We start from the raw sequence: 19,288 nt of genomic DNA on the forward strand, positions 1-19,288 counted from the left end.
ACAGTGCACACTAAATCTTGCATATGGACAGGGAATGCCCAAGCATTATTTGCAGACAAGGCTTGGATTGTTATATAGATATATATACGAGTATAATGTAGCCAATGTAAATATATGTTTATTACACTTTTATTTGTTGACAGAGGTTATTAGTCAGCAATACTTTATTCATATAATGTATTATATAGTTTATGTAAATGTATACCATTATGTTTTTCTTTGCTGACGTAGGCTAATAGCCTGCAATGCTATATAGATATATCATGCAGTTTATGTAAAGGTTTCAGATTTATCTCCTGAAATAGACTGCTAGCCTGCAATGTTATATAGGTATGTATCACTCAAGTAAAAGTATACTTATAGATTTATCTGCTGACAAAAGGCTATTAGCCTGTAATGCTATATGAATATATTATATAGGTAATAATTAAAAGGTTTTATTATAGTTTTATTTGCTGAGAAGGCATATGGTATGTATGTGGAGAACTTGTCCCCATACAGCAGAACTTCTGAATTCCATCTAACACTGCTAGTAACTTTGTATTATGTTCAGTTTCCACTGAGAAAGCTACTCAAATAGGAAAATTCTGTGATATACCCGCAGTTACTTGACTTTGAGTAAATGGTGAACCAAGTCTTATTCACTGAGCTATCTTCTTACAATGTTCTGTCCTCTGTGCTCTTTGCTAATCAGGGAATGGAATTCCTAATTAGAAAAATACTGTACATGTGTTTGTTACCCATTTGTTTGTATGTAGAACTAATGTTCATGCCCTCGCTGACACTGACTGACGAAACTACTGTGTGCAGGATTACACCAAGGGAACCTCATGAGATAACTGGATTCTACATTAGATGAAGAATCGAGCCTCGCATCTCTACGTCTGTCTGCAAACAGTTGTCATTCCCCTCATTGTAGTCATGACAGCTTGAACTAGAGAGAGCAGCTCAGAAATGTTGTCCAGCTTATTGCAGCCAGCCACTACGATAATTTGTTCATGTAAAACTAAGGGTTACTTTCTTGATAAAGTTATAAGTAAATGCATAAAGTCTGACAGTAATATATATATATATATATATATATATATATATATATATATATATATATATATATATATATATATATATATATATATATATATATATATATATATATATATATATATATATATATATATATATATATATATATATAGTTGGAGGAGGCAGTAGGCTCCTGCCGAAACGGTAATTGTTCCAAGTGAGCTCTAAAGCACTGGATCAGGGGGTGCTGTGAGCTTATCATTAAACCCAACTGTGATCTCATTGAACGTTTCCCTTTGTGTCTCACAACACATGAGGACTGTCACAGCCTGTCGTCTAAAGACAACTCTCTTCCTTCACACAAAACTATAAACTAATTACACACACACACTCGTTGCTCAAAATTCAAAATTATCATGGCGACTCCTACACCAGCCTCGGAGTCTCAATATGGGGAGGGAACCACAAATGTCCCCAGGTCGGACTGCTCTTCTTGTATCGACCTTAAGTGTCTTGACACCCCCCTCAACTTTTTCTTTATTAACTTCTGCAACATTCGCAATCTTAAATCTAATATTCAATTTGTTGAACACCGCCTCTCCTCTACTAAACCTCATCTTCTTTTCCTCACTGAAACACAGGTGTCTGAGGCAACTGACAGTAGCCCCTGTTCTGTTCCTTCCTACTTTCTCTGTCCTTATTTTCAATCCAAAGCTTGATGTCGCGTTTATGTGCGCAACGACTTAACTTGCTCTCGTGCCCACGCTCTTGAATCTTCAGAGTTTTCTACCATCTGGCTACGACTACAGAGTCACTCTCAAGCTAAATTTATCTGTGCTGTATACCTCTCACCTAACTCCTCTGACTATAAGAAATTCTTTGACTACTTAACTTCCAAAGTGGAGCACATTCTGGCTTTCTTCCTTTTTGCGATCTCCATTCTTGGAGATTTCAATGTACACCACCAGCTTTGGCTTCCTTCTCCCTTCACTGACCATCCTGGTGAACTAGCCTTCAACTTTACTATTCTCCACGACCTAGAGCAATTGGTGCAACACCCTACTCGTATTCCTGACCGTCTTGGAGATATGCCCAACATTCTTGACCTTTTCCTAACCTCTTATCCTGCTTATGTTGTTATCCTCTCTTCTCTGTTGGGCTCCTCCGATCACAATCACATATCTGTATCTTGTCCTATCGCTCCAATCCCTCCTCAGGATCCCCCTAAGCGGATGTGTCTCTGGCGTTTTGTTTCTGCTAGTTGGGGGGACTTGACGTATTTTGCTGATAGTCCTTGGAATGACTACTGCTTCCGTGTCAGAGACCCGTCTCTGTGTGCTGAGTGCATAACAGAGGTGATGGTGTCTGGCATGGAGGTATACAGTCCTCACTTTTTTCTTGACCTAAACCTTCCAAACCTTGATTTAACACAACCTTTTCTCGTGCTATACATGATAGAGAGATGGTCCACAAAAGGTACTTGAGCCTTCCATCACCAGAATCTCATGCACTTCATACTTCTGCCTGGAACCATGCCAAGTCTGTTCTCCAACTAGCCAAAAACTTCTTCATTAATAGAAAGTGTCAAAATCTTTCAAGATCTAACTCTCTTCGTGACTTCTGGCATCTAGCCAAAAACATCTCCAATAACTTTGCTTCTTCCTCCTTACCTCCTTTATTTCAACCAGATGCCACTACTGCTATCATATCTATCTCTAAAGCTGAACTCTTCTCTCAGATCTTTGCTAAAAACTCTACCTGGGACATTTCAGGACTTGTTCCTCCCTCTCCTCCACCCTCTGACTACTTCATGCTACCTATTAAAATTCTTCGCAATGATGCTTTCCATGTCCTCGCTGGCCTGAACCCTCGGAAGGCTTATGGACCTGATGGAGTTCCTCCTATTGTTCTCCAAAACTGTGCCTCCGTGCTTGCACCTTACCTACTCAAATTCTTTCAAGTCAGTCTGTCAACATCTACCTTTCCTTCTTGCTGGAAGTTTGCCTACATTCAGCCCGTTCCTAATCTCTCAAACTTTCGTCCTATTGCTTTAATTTCCTGTCTATCTAAAGTTTTTGACTCTATCCTCAACAGGAAGATTCTTAAACATCTATCACTTCATAACCTTCTATCTGATTGCCAGTATGGGTTCCGTCAAGGCCGCTCTACTGGTGATCTTCTGGCTTTCCTTACTGACTCTTGGTCATCGTCTTTTAGAGATTTTGGTGAAACTTTTGCTGTTGCCTTAGACATATCAAAAGCTTTTGAGAGTCTGGCACAAAGCTTTAATTTCCAAACTACCCTCCTACGGCTTCTATCTTTCTCTCTGTAACTTCATCTTAAGTTTCCTTTCTTACCGTTCTATTGCTGCTGTGGTAGACGGTCACTTTTCTTCTCCTAAATCTATTAACAGCGGTGTTCCTCAGGGTTCTGTTCTGTCATCCACTCTCTTCCTATTATTCATTAATGATCTTCTAAACCAAATTTCTTGTCCTTTCCACTCTTACTCTGATAATACCACCCTGCACTTTTCCACGTCTCTTCCTAGACGTTCAACCCTTCAGGAAGTAAACAGTTCACGCAGGGAAGCCACAGAAGGCGTGACTTCTGATCTCTCTAAAATTTCTGATTGGAGCAGAGCAAACTTAATATTGTTCAATGCCTCAAAAACTCAATTCCTCTATCTATCAACTCGACACAACCTTCCAGACAACTCTCCCCTCTTCTTCAATGACACTCAGCTGTTCCCCTCTTCTACACTGAACATTCTCGGTCTGCCCTTTTCTTGTAATCTAAACTGGAAATTTCACATCTCATCTTTAGCTAAAACAGCTTCTATAAAATTAGGTGTTCTGAGACGTCTCCACCAGTTTTTCTCATCCCCCAAGCTACTAATTCTGTACAAGGGCCTTATCCGTCCATGTATGGAGTATGCTTCACATGCCTGGAGGGTTTCCACTCATACTGCTCTGTTAGACAGGGTAGAATCAAAAGCTTTTCGTCTTATCAACTCTTATCCTCTAATTGACTGTCTTCAGGTTCTTTCTCATAGCCGCAATGTTGCATCTCTTTCTATCTTCTACCGCTATTTTCATGCTAACTGCTCTTCCGATCTTGCTAATGCCTCCTCTCTTTCCGCGGCCTCGCTGCAGAAGACCTTCTTTCTTTCAACCCTGTTCTGTCCACCTCTCTAATGCAAGAGTTAACCAGTATTCTCAGTCATTCATCCCTTTCTCTGGTAAACTTTGGAACTCCCTGACTAGTTCTGTATTTTCATCTTTCTATGACTTGAACTCCTTCAAGAGGGAGGTTTCAAGACATTTATCTTTCAACTTTTGACTGTTGCTTCGGACCCTATTCGGGGACCGGCATCTCAGTGGACTTTTTTTTTTTCTTTATTGGATATATATATATATATATATATATATATATATATATATATATATATATATATATATATATATATATATATATATATATATATATATATATATATATATATATATATATATATATATATATATATATATATATATATATATATATATATATATATATATATATATATATATATATATATATATATATATATATATATATATATATATATATATATATATATATATATATATATATATATATATATATATATATATATATATATATATATATATATATATATATATATATATATATATATATAATGCAGAGAGAGAGAGAGAGAGAGAGAGAGAGAGAGAGAGAGAGAGAGAGAGAGAGAGAGAGAGAGAGAGAGAGAGAGAGAGAGAGAAAATGGAATAAAAAATAAATAAAAAAACATTCGACTTACAACAAACATCCATTTCAAAATTTATTTTGATATTTAAGTGGCTTCAAATCACAACAGATTCTGCAAAGTTGTAGAAACAATCATTAGTTTTATCATCTTACATGAATTTTAATTGTTTTCCTTACAATCACGAATGATTACTTTTAAACTATAATTTTGCTGTTGCCTCTTTTGTATTAAAATTCAACTACTAAATGAAGCCACTTTCAAAAGGGCGGAGTTTTGGGAAAGTTTTTGGTGGGATACACATGAGTTGGGTCCCCGGCCCAGATCCTGGTAACAGTTTCTCAGTGTGGCTAAAACTCGCTTTGCTAAGTAAGCAGGTATTCATCTACTGCAAACCTACAGTAGTATTCATAACATCTACCTGCAGGTTCATAATGCTCTCCCTCCCTCTCTCTCTCTCTCTCTCTCTCTCTCTCTCTCTCTCTCTCTCTCTCTCTCTCTCTCTCTCTCTCTCAACATTATTGAAATAATAATAATGATAATAACAATAATAATAATAATAATAATAATAATAATAATAATAATAATAATAATAATAATAATAGTAATAATAATAATGATAACAGCAATAATAGCAATAATGTGCGTGTGTGTGTGTCTGTGTGTGTATGTGTGTGTGTGTGCAACCCCAAGCTTCCACCTTGATGAAAGGTGAAGCCACCGCTCCCGTCAATAGATATTGTCAAATTTCCATAATGATATTTAGGAAAACTAAGCCTACCGTGGTGTTCACGAGACATTGCTGCTGACCAAGAACATGACTGAATTACTACTTCAAAGGAAATCATTGCTCTCCTTGTCTCCCTGCACTCCAGTGTTATACGGAGTGACAATAGCTTTACGCTACTGTCACTCATCAGCACCTGCATATTTTTGTATTGTTACGTGTCACATACCAATAAAATAACGAAATGTGCTGATTCTGAGACAGTGACTGATAATTCAGTGCCAGCAACATTACAGGAACAATAGGGAGTTAAAGAAATGGAAAAGAAAATGTTTACTCACTTTTATTTATTTATTTATTTTTTTTTTTCACATTTTTCGCATAGTCTACTGTAACCAGTTTATACTCTTGAGATGTAGCAATGTTTTTTGAACTCGATGGTAAGTTTAGTTTTTCTAATCATCATCTGGTAGCTTGATGAAACCAGACATAACTGTGTGATGTTCAGCTTCCTCTCTTCCTCTGCATAATATCATTCAGGGGTGGCTGGCGCGGTTGTCCCGCGGTGTGAGCGTGCGCGTGCGTGCATGTGCAGAATATATCCATCTGATGTGAAACGCCGATAGTGATGTGGAGAAAGCAGATACAAGCAATGGTGTTAGGAAAAGTCATGGCCAACATTGCATGCAATAATATGTACTACACTATAGGTAATCGGACGGAATGGCTCCGTACGATATGTTGGGGCCTTTTGCTGCGAGGCGATCCATAGAATATTGTTCGTCTGGTGATGTTTACGTGTACTTAATACACGACCTCCTAGTCGGGAAGAGCGAAAACCCAGGAGAGATACAGACAATAGGGTTAAAGCTACTGGCCCGTCTAGCTGCAATCCCTCCCCAATCTCCTCAGAACTCGCTGTCTGCCTTCGTACATTTATCCCTTATGGTGGTTGGACGATGACTGACTCGTAGGAACGCCTCGCTCACAGTCATCACAAGATTATGAGGAAGGACTCTGTATAGTAGGAGGACGGTCCACTCAAATGGTCGCTGGTCGCTGCGTGAACGCTGCGCCACCAAACGGCTAAAGGGTATAAACACTCAGCCGCTGCACTGAAGACCGTGTTGAGAGGAGCAATTTGTCGACTCATGCAGCTTTTTATTCGCATATATGTTGCCAAGATGGGTATTTGATCATGCTCAATAATGTACTGTTCAGATAATTACAAGTGGAATAAGGATTTATCCTTTTTCGGCTTTCCTAAGAAACCTTAGAGCAGCTGTATTTTTTATTTATTTATTTATTTTTTTTTTTAACTCAGAAGTTCTACTTATTTTGTATGAACTCATAATGTACCTGAGGTCTTTGTCATTGGTACTGTACCGTCCTTTCCAGGTTACACGTCATTGTGACCGAGCTACTTATGACCATTCCTTGAATCCAGCTCATAAGTTTTCATATACTGAAGTGTGACATGAAGGTGGCTACATTGTGGAATTACCTGCCACAGTCTGTTAGCTCGCCTATCATGCCAACATTCAAGTCCACTCTTAGCAGTATGTTTCAGTACAGGTAGGAGATTTACACCAAGGTACGATTTCCAGATATGACCATCCAAATCGCTTGGGGTAGTCAATGAGGTGAATGTTGAGTCCCTTATCCCTTTTGTTCAAAGCCCCAGTGCCATTACTTACGACTTATGACCCAGCCATGTGATTATGCCTGCATGGTAATGATTAAGCAAGCAAGCAATGATTGGGTTTTCTCTGCGGTTTATATAACATTGAATAGTGTGTCAAGAATTGATTAGATTAGACGAGACAAATACAATATTCACAGTGCTGTCTTTAATTTAGAGATGACATCATGACTTATGTTGTTAAGAAAATCCACAGACGAGCATCAGAAGAGTATTTCACAGTTATACAGAAATGCAATAAGGTTGAGGATGAATATGAAGACAACACAAGTGTTCAACAGCTTTATACCAGACAAATAAATTAAAATCGAGGATTAGGTCATACCATGTGTTAGGAATATACAGTATTTTTATAGGAAAAAAAAAAAAAGTTTGAGGCCAGAACATGAAAAAATAAATCGATAGAAGGATAAGAATACGATGGAGTGCGTTTGAGAAAATTAGCAGTGTGATGAAGAGTAATCTCCCACTCTCAATAAGAAGCAAAGTATACAGGTAATCAGTGCATTTAACCATCCCTAACATACAACTCGGAAAGTTTGGAGCCTACCAATATACAAAAAAAAAATAAAAAATAAATAAATAAATAAATAAAATAAATAAATAAATAAAAATAAATAAATAAATAAATAAATAAATAAATAAAATAAATGAATAAATAAATAAATAAATAAATAAATAAAAATAAATAAATAAATAAAATAAAATAAAATAAAATAGAAATAAAAATAAATAAATAAATAAAATAAATAAGTAAATAAATAAATCTTCTTTCGGTTGCTCCCATTTAGGAGTCGATACAGTGGATCACTCTTCTCCAATGCGCTCTATCTTCTGCGCCTTTCTCTGTCACGCGCACCACTTGCATGTCTCCCTTCACAACATCCATAAACCTTCTCTTTGGTCTCCCTCTCTTCCTCCTGCCGGGTAAATCCATGTCCAGCATCCTCCTCCCCGCATACCCCTCGTCACTCCTCCTGACGTCCAAAATAAATAAATAAATAAATAAATAAATAAAAATAAATAAATAAGATAAAATAAATTAATAAATAAATATGTTAAATAGTTATGAAACTATGATATGCCTTTAAAAAGATGTGAGGTGGGCGTCTTGAAAATAATTTACATGGGTAAGCAAAGTTAATTAGTATCCATTCATTAGTATCCATGATGGAATAAAGAATTGTACTAATTTACTGATATCAAGGGAACTCTGTATATCTAAGTATAGAGTCCTTGCTAACATTACCATCACTGGCTTTGCCACAAAATGTGGCAAAATGTGAAATTTTTCAAAAGAGAAGAGCATGTAGGAATATTAGATGGGATGATATGGTACCTTTAGCTTTAGATACTAAAGGGATTACCAGTAAGTATTACACTCAGTTGTATCATACTTTAACATAATGCATAAATCTATTATTTCTGCAGCCAAACCTTGAACAGTGAAGCTAGTGGGCATGATAATTCAAGAAAAAATAGCTCTCAAATGGTGCGGGTAATGGTAAACTTATGCGAGCAAGAGTAATGTTATCCCCTGGTCGCTGGAGGCGCCACCATCGCGAGGAGAACCAAAAAAAAAAAAAAAAAAACATTGAGTGGACTGTCCTAGTATACAGAGTCCTTGCTATGATTTACGCGGGAGGGGAGGAGGGGGAACGGGGAGACACCCCCCCAAGCGCTCTCAACCTGCCTCGCTTCAAGTCGCCAGCAGGCATAACAAAACGATTAACTTCTAAATATCATCAGGAAGAAACTACAAGAACTGGATGGGAATTACGCTTTCGTCAAGTGCAACTTTTCTGCTATAAACTACGTGAAACTCAAACTGAATGAACAAGTGCGGTAAATAAAATGGGTAATTGGTATACTAACTTGCTGCTACCTGTCAGACACATCGAATTCTTGTCCCCACTCTGTCTCTCTTCTTGCTTTTCCCTCCCATCTCCTTCCTTCGCAAACTCATTTTTCATTCTAATTACCCCCTACATAACACGCCCTCCCATAGACAAAAATTTCATGAAGATATACAAACTTATGAAAATTTTGGGAGGCAACAAATTCAAACTCAAGACATAGCTAATTGGGCCAAATTACATCAAATTCAGACAGAAGACTCACAAATCACAAAGCTGGGGCAGCTACAACACGAACAGTCATCAGAACAATAAACAACAGGGCTTCACCTTGGCCCTCCATACGCAAATTGCTCAAAATGCTGTTTCTTTCTCCTTCTCCTCCTCCGAGACCTGTCTCTGGTTCTCCACCAGGATCTGTAGTCTCCCCTGGCTACATCGGTGTGCAGACGTATTTCTATAGGGTATCATATTTAGATTTCTCTTCAAGCAGCTACAGTTGCGCTAACTTCTTCTGTGACTGATCACTTCTCTGTCTCCGTCGTCTTCTCTGTTCTCTACCTTCACCACTTTTCCATCTACTCTCACCTCTCTGTTATACAACCTGCTCCTTCTGTACCTTATCCAGACAGTACAAACATCAGAGTCACCAAGCAACGACATCCCTACATTTCTGTAACACTCAATGCACCCACCAGGGGCCGTAACCTTCCAGTTTTCATCACGGCACTGCTGGGCATTACTCTTCCTGGCCAAACAAAACTCTTCTTCGGGCCGCCAAGCAAGTCTAACTCGCTGACCCCCTCAAATCCCCTCACTTGAAAACAGTCTGCTCTCACACCCGGGCCTTCATTGCCCACAGCTTCACTCCTGCCTGTCCGCTCCGGGCTCCGTGGAGCCTGTGTCACACCCACAAAACTGACAAAACTAAAATGCCACTTCCTTTGCAAAAATAAGAGGCACCTCCAGGCCGCTCTTAACAAAACAAAATAGTACTTCCCAGGTGCGACACGACCAAGCCTGCTTTTTAACTTCAGGTACAGCAATGTTATCATACGTCATTCCTCCCGCCGAACCCCCCAATGACACAGATATCTCCACAACGAGCTGACGGCTGCTCCTTTCCAGGACACAGCCCACACGTTCCCGCATACGGAGCCAAAGAAACACACGTGGCCTTCACAAAACAACAAACCTCGGCTCCAACATGAGCCCAGCCAACGTACCCCTGGGCCACCCCCGCTGGTCCCAGCAACTGCTCCTGTGTGCAGTCACTTCTCAACATACCCAATACCTTGTCGCTTCGAGGTAGCAGACATCCATCATCAACCACCTCCCTTCTCGAGCCCAGCATCTGACAATGAGCAACAGCAACTCGGCCAAACGAATCCCCAGCAACACTGAGGTGCTTCTCGAGCGGCAAGCAACATCTCATCGGCAGCCTAACTCAGAGTTGCCTCTTGATGCTGCGTCGTAACGCTCGCGTCCTCTGCATCATCATAACTCACCTTAGAAGGAGGGATCGGGCTAGCAACATTACTCACAATTCCCACACCAGGGGAAACAACACTCGACAACACGGAGAAGGCCCCGGACAAGAGGTCATCTGGCTTACCAGCCTGACCCACGCGGTTACAACCAACAAACGTGGCTACACCCGACCATGAAAACCGCGCCAAATGCTCCTGAATCATCCTTAACTGCGGATGGCACAACAAAGTGGAGCTCCAAACCCCCGTTCTCCTCTCTCCACGGCTATTCATAATATTGTTATCACCTGCTAACACTACCCGACTCTGCTTCGTTGCCATCCACTCCTGCCTTGGCAAGTAATGAAGCAGCACATACACAAAACCCTCCTTAGATACACTGACAATTGTAGCCACAGCTACCAACACGGGTGGGTCACTACATGAACAAACACCCGGCAGGAGAGCAACCTGCTCCCCGCCTCCGGCACACTCCACAGGGCAGGAAACTCCCACCTCCCCAGCAGAGTCAGGAGTCTCCTCGCCCTCGGCAGTGATCCCTAACACGCCAAACACATATGACTGGGACCCGGCGCCCACAGTCTCAACCCCAGGTAGCAACTCTGCCTGAGTATCACCACCGAGAGGCTCCGCAGGCAAGCCATCATACAGGCAACCCAAACCCATCACTCCAGCCTCATCCTCGGCAACACTCCCTCCAAAGTCATGTGCTTTCTGCGGTGGCTCTGCGCTTCTGCAGTCAGCCCCAACACACGGACTCAAACATGAGTCCAATTCTGACTCGTCCAAATCCTTGCCAGCAGCAGGACAGGTCTCTAAGCACTCTGCCTCCACTGAGGCATCAACATAAACTCTGCACTCATCTAGTGGTGGTCCTATCTTATTGCAGTCGATCCCAGAAATCGCAGAACCCGCGAGCACCTGACGCCGGAGTGCTTGCCTCGTCTTAGGATGAGCAACAGAGCAAACAGAGTCAGCAACATCAGCAGCCTCCACATCCGGGTCGGCGATAGCGAATGGGGACTGCACCCAAACTCTCCCACCTGCCAGGTCATTCCCCAAAAGGAAATCGATCTTAGGCACTGGCAGATCCTCTGCAAGTGCCACTTGCGCCTCCGCGGTCACTAGCGGGCATAACAGCCTTAACTCCGCTGTAGCGAAGCTTTCCACGGCACCAATTCCCTGGCACCACATAGGCTTATCGGGAGGCTACTCGCCTCCCTGTAACATTCCTGCACAGCGATTGCTATGTCGCTTTGTCTCTTAAAAACAGTGACAGGGTATTCAACCCCATCAATCTCAACAGTGTCCCGACACAAGAAAGGGAGGCACCAGTCTAAACGAGGCCTTACAAGGGACGGTGAGGTAACAACAGAAGAGGGGGCAATACTTCCTGCCTTTATCCACCAAATACCGGTCGGACCTCCTCACTCTCCTGGTCACGGCCATAAGACACTATCAAGGAGCTCATGGTAATGGAACAATTTGTAAACGTGGCCAAGAAAGAACTAGTGCCGCTGCTCCGAGAAAAATCGTTTCTTATGGGTTTTGGAAGCAGTGGCAATCACTAACTTGGGACAATTAAATTTGAAATGGCCAGTGTTTCTACAGTAATGGCACATGGGCTGAGTGCTGTACCTGAGAGTGCTGTATGGTGCATGCTCCCAGCCTGCCTGTGTCTGTAGAGGGCTGGGTGGAGACCTATTATTTACAGGGTTGACTGATCCCGACTTATTTCTAATGCCACTACTAAAACGTGGACCTCCAGACAAAATGGCGCCGGCCTCGCCACCAGACACAACATCACTGGCCGCCAGACTTACCGCCAATCTAACGTAGCACAGGCCGGTGCGCCAACACTTAGTCATCTGCCCACGTAGCTGCCTCCTTTAGGCTTTTAGAGCGTTTTCTCGGAGCAGCGACACCAGTTTTTTCTTGGCCACGTTTACAAATTGTTCCATTACCATGAGGTCCTTTAAGAACTGCTCACTAGCAATCCATTTTTCAAAGGTTTCCCCGAGATAGCGGGCACACTCGAGATACGAATCACTGGGCCTTTTCTTTCCTCCACGGAATTGCATCCTATAAGCATCCGGCCGCAGCTCATAAACTCTCAGGATGTCGGCCCTAAACTCCTCATAATCTTTTAAGTCCTCCACCGACATTCTCTCATAAAGTTCAAGTGCCTTGCCTTTCAGCATATTATCAACAAGGCCAACTCATCTCTTCTGAGGCCAATCAAATTCTGAGGCCTTCTCAAATTTACTAAACCACTCTGTCACCTTCTCATCAATTTCTGGTATCAACTTCAAACTCCTCACCATCTGGCTTTCTACAGTATCTTCCCTCACTCCTTCTCGTCTTCCCAAGCCATGAGGTGAATTAACTTTTATCTGCGTCTCCTCCAACTCAAAGCATCAGGTTCTTTTCTGCTTCCTTCTTTTCTCTTTCTGCATCAAGAATATTCATTTCATTTTCATACATCCTCGACTTCTCCTTCTCAGCTTCAAGCCTCTTTGCCTTGGCTTTTAGCCTCCTGGCTTCTCTGGCCTCCTCAGTGTTCAGTTTCCTTTTCTTGGTTTTCAGTTCAAGCCTTCTTAATTCTTTTTCCTCTCAGCCTCTAGCTCTATTCTCCTCAGTTCCTCAGACATTCTGGGAAAACTCTCCAACGCTATGGGCAAGGCTAACACATTCATGGACATTATGTGTGGGACTATGTGTCCTCACACATAATTGTGTCAGATTTGCACTACCACTTCCGGCAGAGGCAGGAGATTCAAGTCACGAGTCACCTTGGCTATCAGCCTTGCCCTCTATGGCGTAAACTGAGTGCAGACAGACAAAAGACAACGAAACAAATAACAAACAACTGTCTCCCCCACGTGGCGACGAAGTTTCCATCTATCCTGGCAAGGTCGCCATTTTCTGTTATGACCACAAATCCATGTCCTTCCCATAGCTGCCTCAAATGGACTAGCTGACCCCAAAGTCACCCCATACATGGCTGGGTACAGGGCTTAAGATAGGTTACAAAGTCCTTTTTAGACTCATGCACCCTTTACCAGACAGTCATAACACTAGATTACACACACATGAGGTTGTCAGTCTGTTTCTCCCACCCACAGACAAAGAAATATAACAACAACAGCTAACTCCAACAGCTGGGAAAGAATTGCCATCCACGTTCTAGGAGAAGACAGTCTCAATGAGCAACAAACACATATAAGATTATAGTGTTCTATGGAATACCACCCTCGCCAACAACAAGACAAAATCCTCCCACTTCCGTAGAACACTATCTCCCTCTGCTGTGTAATATTGTATTCATCTTCCCAGGAGATAGGCCATGCCCCCTTTCACAGAAATAACATGACTTGGGGAATATTATTCTACTACACAGCAACATATTTCTCATCTTCCAAACCCTCTACAAAAGAATTGCATAACAATGGCATTTAACTGAACAACGTACACACACATAGACAAGCTGCCCATAACATAAACAGGAGGGTAATTTACCTCTTACTGTAACACCCAAAACTCGGCTTGCTTTAGCCTCGCTGAGGAGTCATGTCCAATTATAGCGAGTATATTCCAACTAACTACATTGACCATTTTAAATTGAGCGTTTGGACGTCGTCCTTTCTGGGGATTTCCCGACCTGTGGCGCTGCCAAACCTTGTACTGGGCCAGTTATCGGATTAGAGCCTATGTGTCACTGATAACCTCACTCCCCACCCACTACCTCTCTCTCACCAGTTGGGTATTTGCCCCTGATAGGATTTTGTGTCTTTCAAAAATGTAAACGATGGCAAGACTGAAAATCAAGATGCAAGAGGACTCTAGAATCTGGAGGACCAAGCTTCACCTGACTGAGTTCCTTTCAAAAACAAATGACTTCATCAACTCCATCCATGAAGCTAGGGATGGCCTCATAGTTAACACTTTCACGGTGGGAGATGTAGACAGAATCCCGGAAACAGAAGTTACCAGAACACTAGTTGACAATGGCTTTTCTCCAACTCTTCCTCAAGAGGTCAAGCCAAGGAGAACTGTCATATGCTTGACTCTCTAGCCCACGACAACTTCAGCAACGACATTACCGACCACACAGAAACCGACCAGGAATGGGCTAAGGTGCAAACTGTCTTCAAGTTCCCGAACACCACAGACAAGAAAAACACGATTAAAACTGAACTGGAATCAGTCACCATGACAAATAAAACTCTACGAGTCCTCAGACTATACAATGTCTTCATCACTCCACACCAACTCACCAAAGAAAGATACATGAAAGTTAGTTTCAGCATGTGTTGCTATGCCATAGAGGATCATCCACCCAACAGATGTAACAAGCCACAAGAATACAAAATTTGTTATGAATGCACTAGCCCTGACTACATATGGGCTTCATGCACATTCATACACAAAAGAGAGAGAGAGAGAGAGAGAGAGAGGAGAGAGAGAGAGAAGAGAGAGAGGAGAGAGAGAGAGAGAGAGAGAGAGAGAGAGAGAGAGAGAGAGAGAGAGAGAGAGGCGCAGAGAGAGAAAGAGAGGCGCAGAGAGAGAAAGAGAGGCGCAGAGAGAGAGAGAGGAGAGAGAGAGAGAGAGAGAGAGAGAGAGAGAGAGAGAGAGAGAGAGAGAGAGAGAGAGAAGAGAGAGAGGCGCAGAGAGAGAGAGAGAGAGAGAGAGAGAGAGAGAGAGAGAGAGAGAGAGAGAGAGAGAGAGAGAGAGAGAGAGAGAGAGAGAGAGGCGCAGAGAGAGAAAAGAGAGGCGCAGAGAGAGAGAGAGAGAGAGAGAGAGAGAGAGAGAGAGAGAGAGAGAGAGAGAGAGAGAGAGAGAGAGAGAGAGGCAATTTCAGACACCCTGCACATCGCGCACTTGCCTTTTATTCAAATCACTCTAGCTCAAAACTTTGCGAGAGTTCAATGATTGTGTTAAATACTGTTGGATAGGAAATTTTCATTCTGCATTCAATGGTATATGTTCACTCTTGTTGAGACAAAAGGAAGTTGGTAAAAAATGCAGAAAACTGACGGTCGGTTTATAAAAGTTTTATCATGTATTTTGCGCATGCGCAATAGTGTTGCAAATTTGTCATGCTTTTTCGTTATAACTTGTATTAATCTTGCTATCTAAAAAAATTCATCTTTATTAAATCAGTAGTTGAAAAGTTGGTGGCAATTTCAGGCATTGTGCACATCGCGCACTTGCCTAATATTCAAATCACTCTATCTCAAAAACGAAAGCTCATTGGTTGTGCTATATACCGTTAGATAGGAAATTTCATTTTGTGTTCAGTGGTATGTATCCGTTCTCGCTGAGACAAAAAGAAGTTGGTGAAAACTGCAGAAAACTGACGGTCACTTTACAAAAAGTTTTGCGCATGTGCAGCAGGATTGCAAATTTGACATTACTTTTTTCGTTAAAACTTGTGTTGCTCTTATTAAAAACAAAAATTGAGCTTGATCAGTTAATTAGTTAAAGATTGGAGTTTTGATTTTGCATATGCGAAGCGTTACTTGAAAGTTGACATAAGGAATTTTATCAAAAATATAACAACATAACACCTCTTATGTTTCATTCAAATTGGTAGAGTAGTTTTTGAGAAATCTCATTTTCGACACTTCTACTTTTTGCAAGTTACACATTGACTTTACCCAAAAGAAGCTATATCAAATAAAATTGATAGAGTTGTGCTATCATATGGTGGTAACTTCGTCATGATCAGCCGCGTAGTTCTAGAGATATTAGCGTCTGAATAGCATTACGATCCGGCTTCGCCGGAACGGGCCGCTCAGATTGAAACGACAACAACCTCTATAGTGAAATTCACTTCGCTCATAATCAAAATGGAACAGAAGATAAAAATTCTCCAACACAATGTTCTTAAGTGGAGAGGGAGTAGACTTGATCTCTCTGACATCTACTGAAACTTAGACACTAACATCTTTCTTATTACAAGCGAAGCGACGTTTACCATGGAGGTTGTTGTATCCAAACGCTAATATCTTCGGAACTACTAGGCCGATAACGAAATTAGCGCCATATGATAGCACAACTCTATCAATTTTATATGACATAGCTTTTATTTTTTTCAATTTGGCGAAGTCGATGGGTAACTTGCAAAAAGTAGAAAAGAACCCAGTACAGTACTTCAGTAGCTCAGAAAATACGAACAGACGAGAAAGAATATAGTTAAGAAAGAACAAGATCTCCGTTTTCTACGGTGCTGCCGTACATATGGTGTAATCCCTAAATTTCTTCGCTTCAAGCTTTACCATCAAGTCCCGACACCCTTACACTCGTCGATCGTACATTGTTATATTTGCCCGTGCTGCTAGTTCTGGGTACGTTGGAAACACCTTTCGTTCTTTCACACACACACACACACACACATATCGCCGAGCATTTGGGTTGCTATAGTCAGACTGGTCGCTCACCTGCCATCCTTCCTCACTCATCCAACCAATGAAGATGGCTTAAAAAAAGTCGAAACGTTTGGTACTATTAAAAGATGTTCGTGACCTCCATCGTTGTGTTGTTCCTCCTACGATTGAGGTTCGCCAGGAACATTCAAGTTTCTGCTGTACTTCTTGCACGCCAAACATGTGACGAGATCAGACTACGTCTGGTGTATGTAGCTCCACACCTAAGCAATTTTACTTCGCTTGGGTGCCATGGTTGATGAACAATTTTTTTCTATAAGTTATATGCGCGAAAAATGGTACTTTATGGCATAAAATAGGTCTTAGGACGAGATAGAGGTGTACACTTCTGCGAGGTGTCCTTGAAAATTCTTAAAGTTTAAAATATAAGTATGTTATGATTTAAGAAAGGAAGAGTTGTTCTACAACTGGGAATTTATCACATTGAGGTATTTATGATATATTTGTGTACATTTATTTATGACTGCATTTGTCGCGGGCTCCCCCCACCCCCCAAAAAACAGTCAAGATTCAACTGGTTCTGCACCACGCAAGCTTTTTTTTTTTTCAAAGAAAAGAAAAAAAATTAGGAGAGAATAGCGAGAACGGAAGAAGAGTGGGGAAAGGTGAAAAATAGTTGAAGAGTAAAAGTTGGTGGTCCATTCACCTTGTTACTGATGTTTGATGAGATGTGAGTTGTTATTTATTGAAGTGTTTCAATATAAGTCTGTGGTGTTATTTCATTTGAATTTTAATTTGTTCGTGCAAATGTGTCTGTCATCTAGCTAGCTAGGTTACTTGATTATTTATATAATGGCTGTGGAAATGGGGTTGTAGCTATTTTGTTCGTGCTGCTAGGGAAGTGTATATGATATTTCTCTATGTTTTGTAAAATTTCTCTTAGATTTTGGATTGTATTTGATTCCAAAATTTCAATTTTTCCCATATTTTGTATGCTTGTTCTGCAGGTCTGATGCTTATTGGTTCTGTATTTGTTATTTTTTGTATTTGTTCTGTTGTGAGTGTGTAGGGGTATCTTTGTTTTGTGGTTCATTTAACGGCTGTATTTTGTATTCTTTGAAGTTTCCTTAACTGTCTATTACTGAGTGTGTGACTAGGAATTGATGGGTACTCCAGGTGGGATGATAATCACTTTGACTAGGCGTACAGTGGAACCTCGGTTCTAGAACTTAATTAGTTTCTGAATGCCATTGGAAATCCGAAACGTTCGAAAGTCGAAACTATTTTCCCCCATATGAATCAATGTAAAATGGATTAATCCTTTCTCAGACACCAATTTACCCTGTCTTAGCGGCTTATGACAGACGATCCACACAGCTAAGATGGCTGTGGGAGCTCACAAATCATTTATCCAGAAAAGATGTACTGAATGAACTTAGTGACACAGAACTCATCAAAATATACTGTTTAGACTGTGCAGGTATTCTCTTTGTCATCCATCTAGTGAGGGAATCCTTAAAGAAGGGCAAATAAAGGAGCAACCCATTAACCGCCAAAATGAAGGCGATCATAAGACTTAGACATTTTGCTGCTGGGAAAAGCTACTGGAAAAAATGCAATCGTGCAGCAGTGATAGTGTTGGGGGTCATCGAGAGAGCCACAGGTGGCTTGGGATAACTCCTGAGCGCCGAAAACTGTTTGTTTACATCGAGGCTTTTCAACGGAATCAAGTTTACCTTATTTCAAAGACTGAATTACTGCCACAGACTCTGTCTCTCCTCCAAATAAAAAAAAAAAAACAAAGTAAATTTTTATAGAAACTATAAATTAATAATAAATGGCAGCTTTTGCCATGTCTTTTAATATTTGAAATCAAGGAACTTTGTTCTAAAACCAAATTATGGTGGTACCACAACTGAAGCAATAATGAGTTCAAAATTTTGTTTCAAAACGGATTTGCTCGAAAAAGGGAGGCGTTCGGTAGTCGAGGTTCCACTGTACTTTCATGTTAGTCGGCAAGTGTTGAAATCTATATAGTTTTTTTTAGTGATTGTTTTCCTTGTTTTCTGCCTTGTATATGGCTACTGTAACCCGTTGTGCTTATCTTTAGGATTAAAGATTTACCATGTTTCTTGTATTCTACGTTATTATTGTCCACGTTGAGTGGAATAGTTTTGTAATTTCCCAGCGCTATAAATGTAAATTTAGTGACATTAGTTTTAATTCTCCATTTTGCTTCATATTCATTAACTGAGTTGATTTCTCTTTCGACTCTTCTCTTCATCATTTTTTTTTTTCCAGGTTATCCAATTATTTGCGTGATGTC

The sequence above is a fragment of the Scylla paramamosain genome, chromosome 22, assembly GCF_035594125.1.
Source record: "Scylla paramamosain isolate STU-SP2022 chromosome 22, ASM3559412v1, whole genome shotgun sequence".
NCBI classification, from domain to species: domain Eukaryota; kingdom Metazoa; phylum Arthropoda; class Malacostraca; order Decapoda; family Portunidae; genus Scylla; species Scylla paramamosain.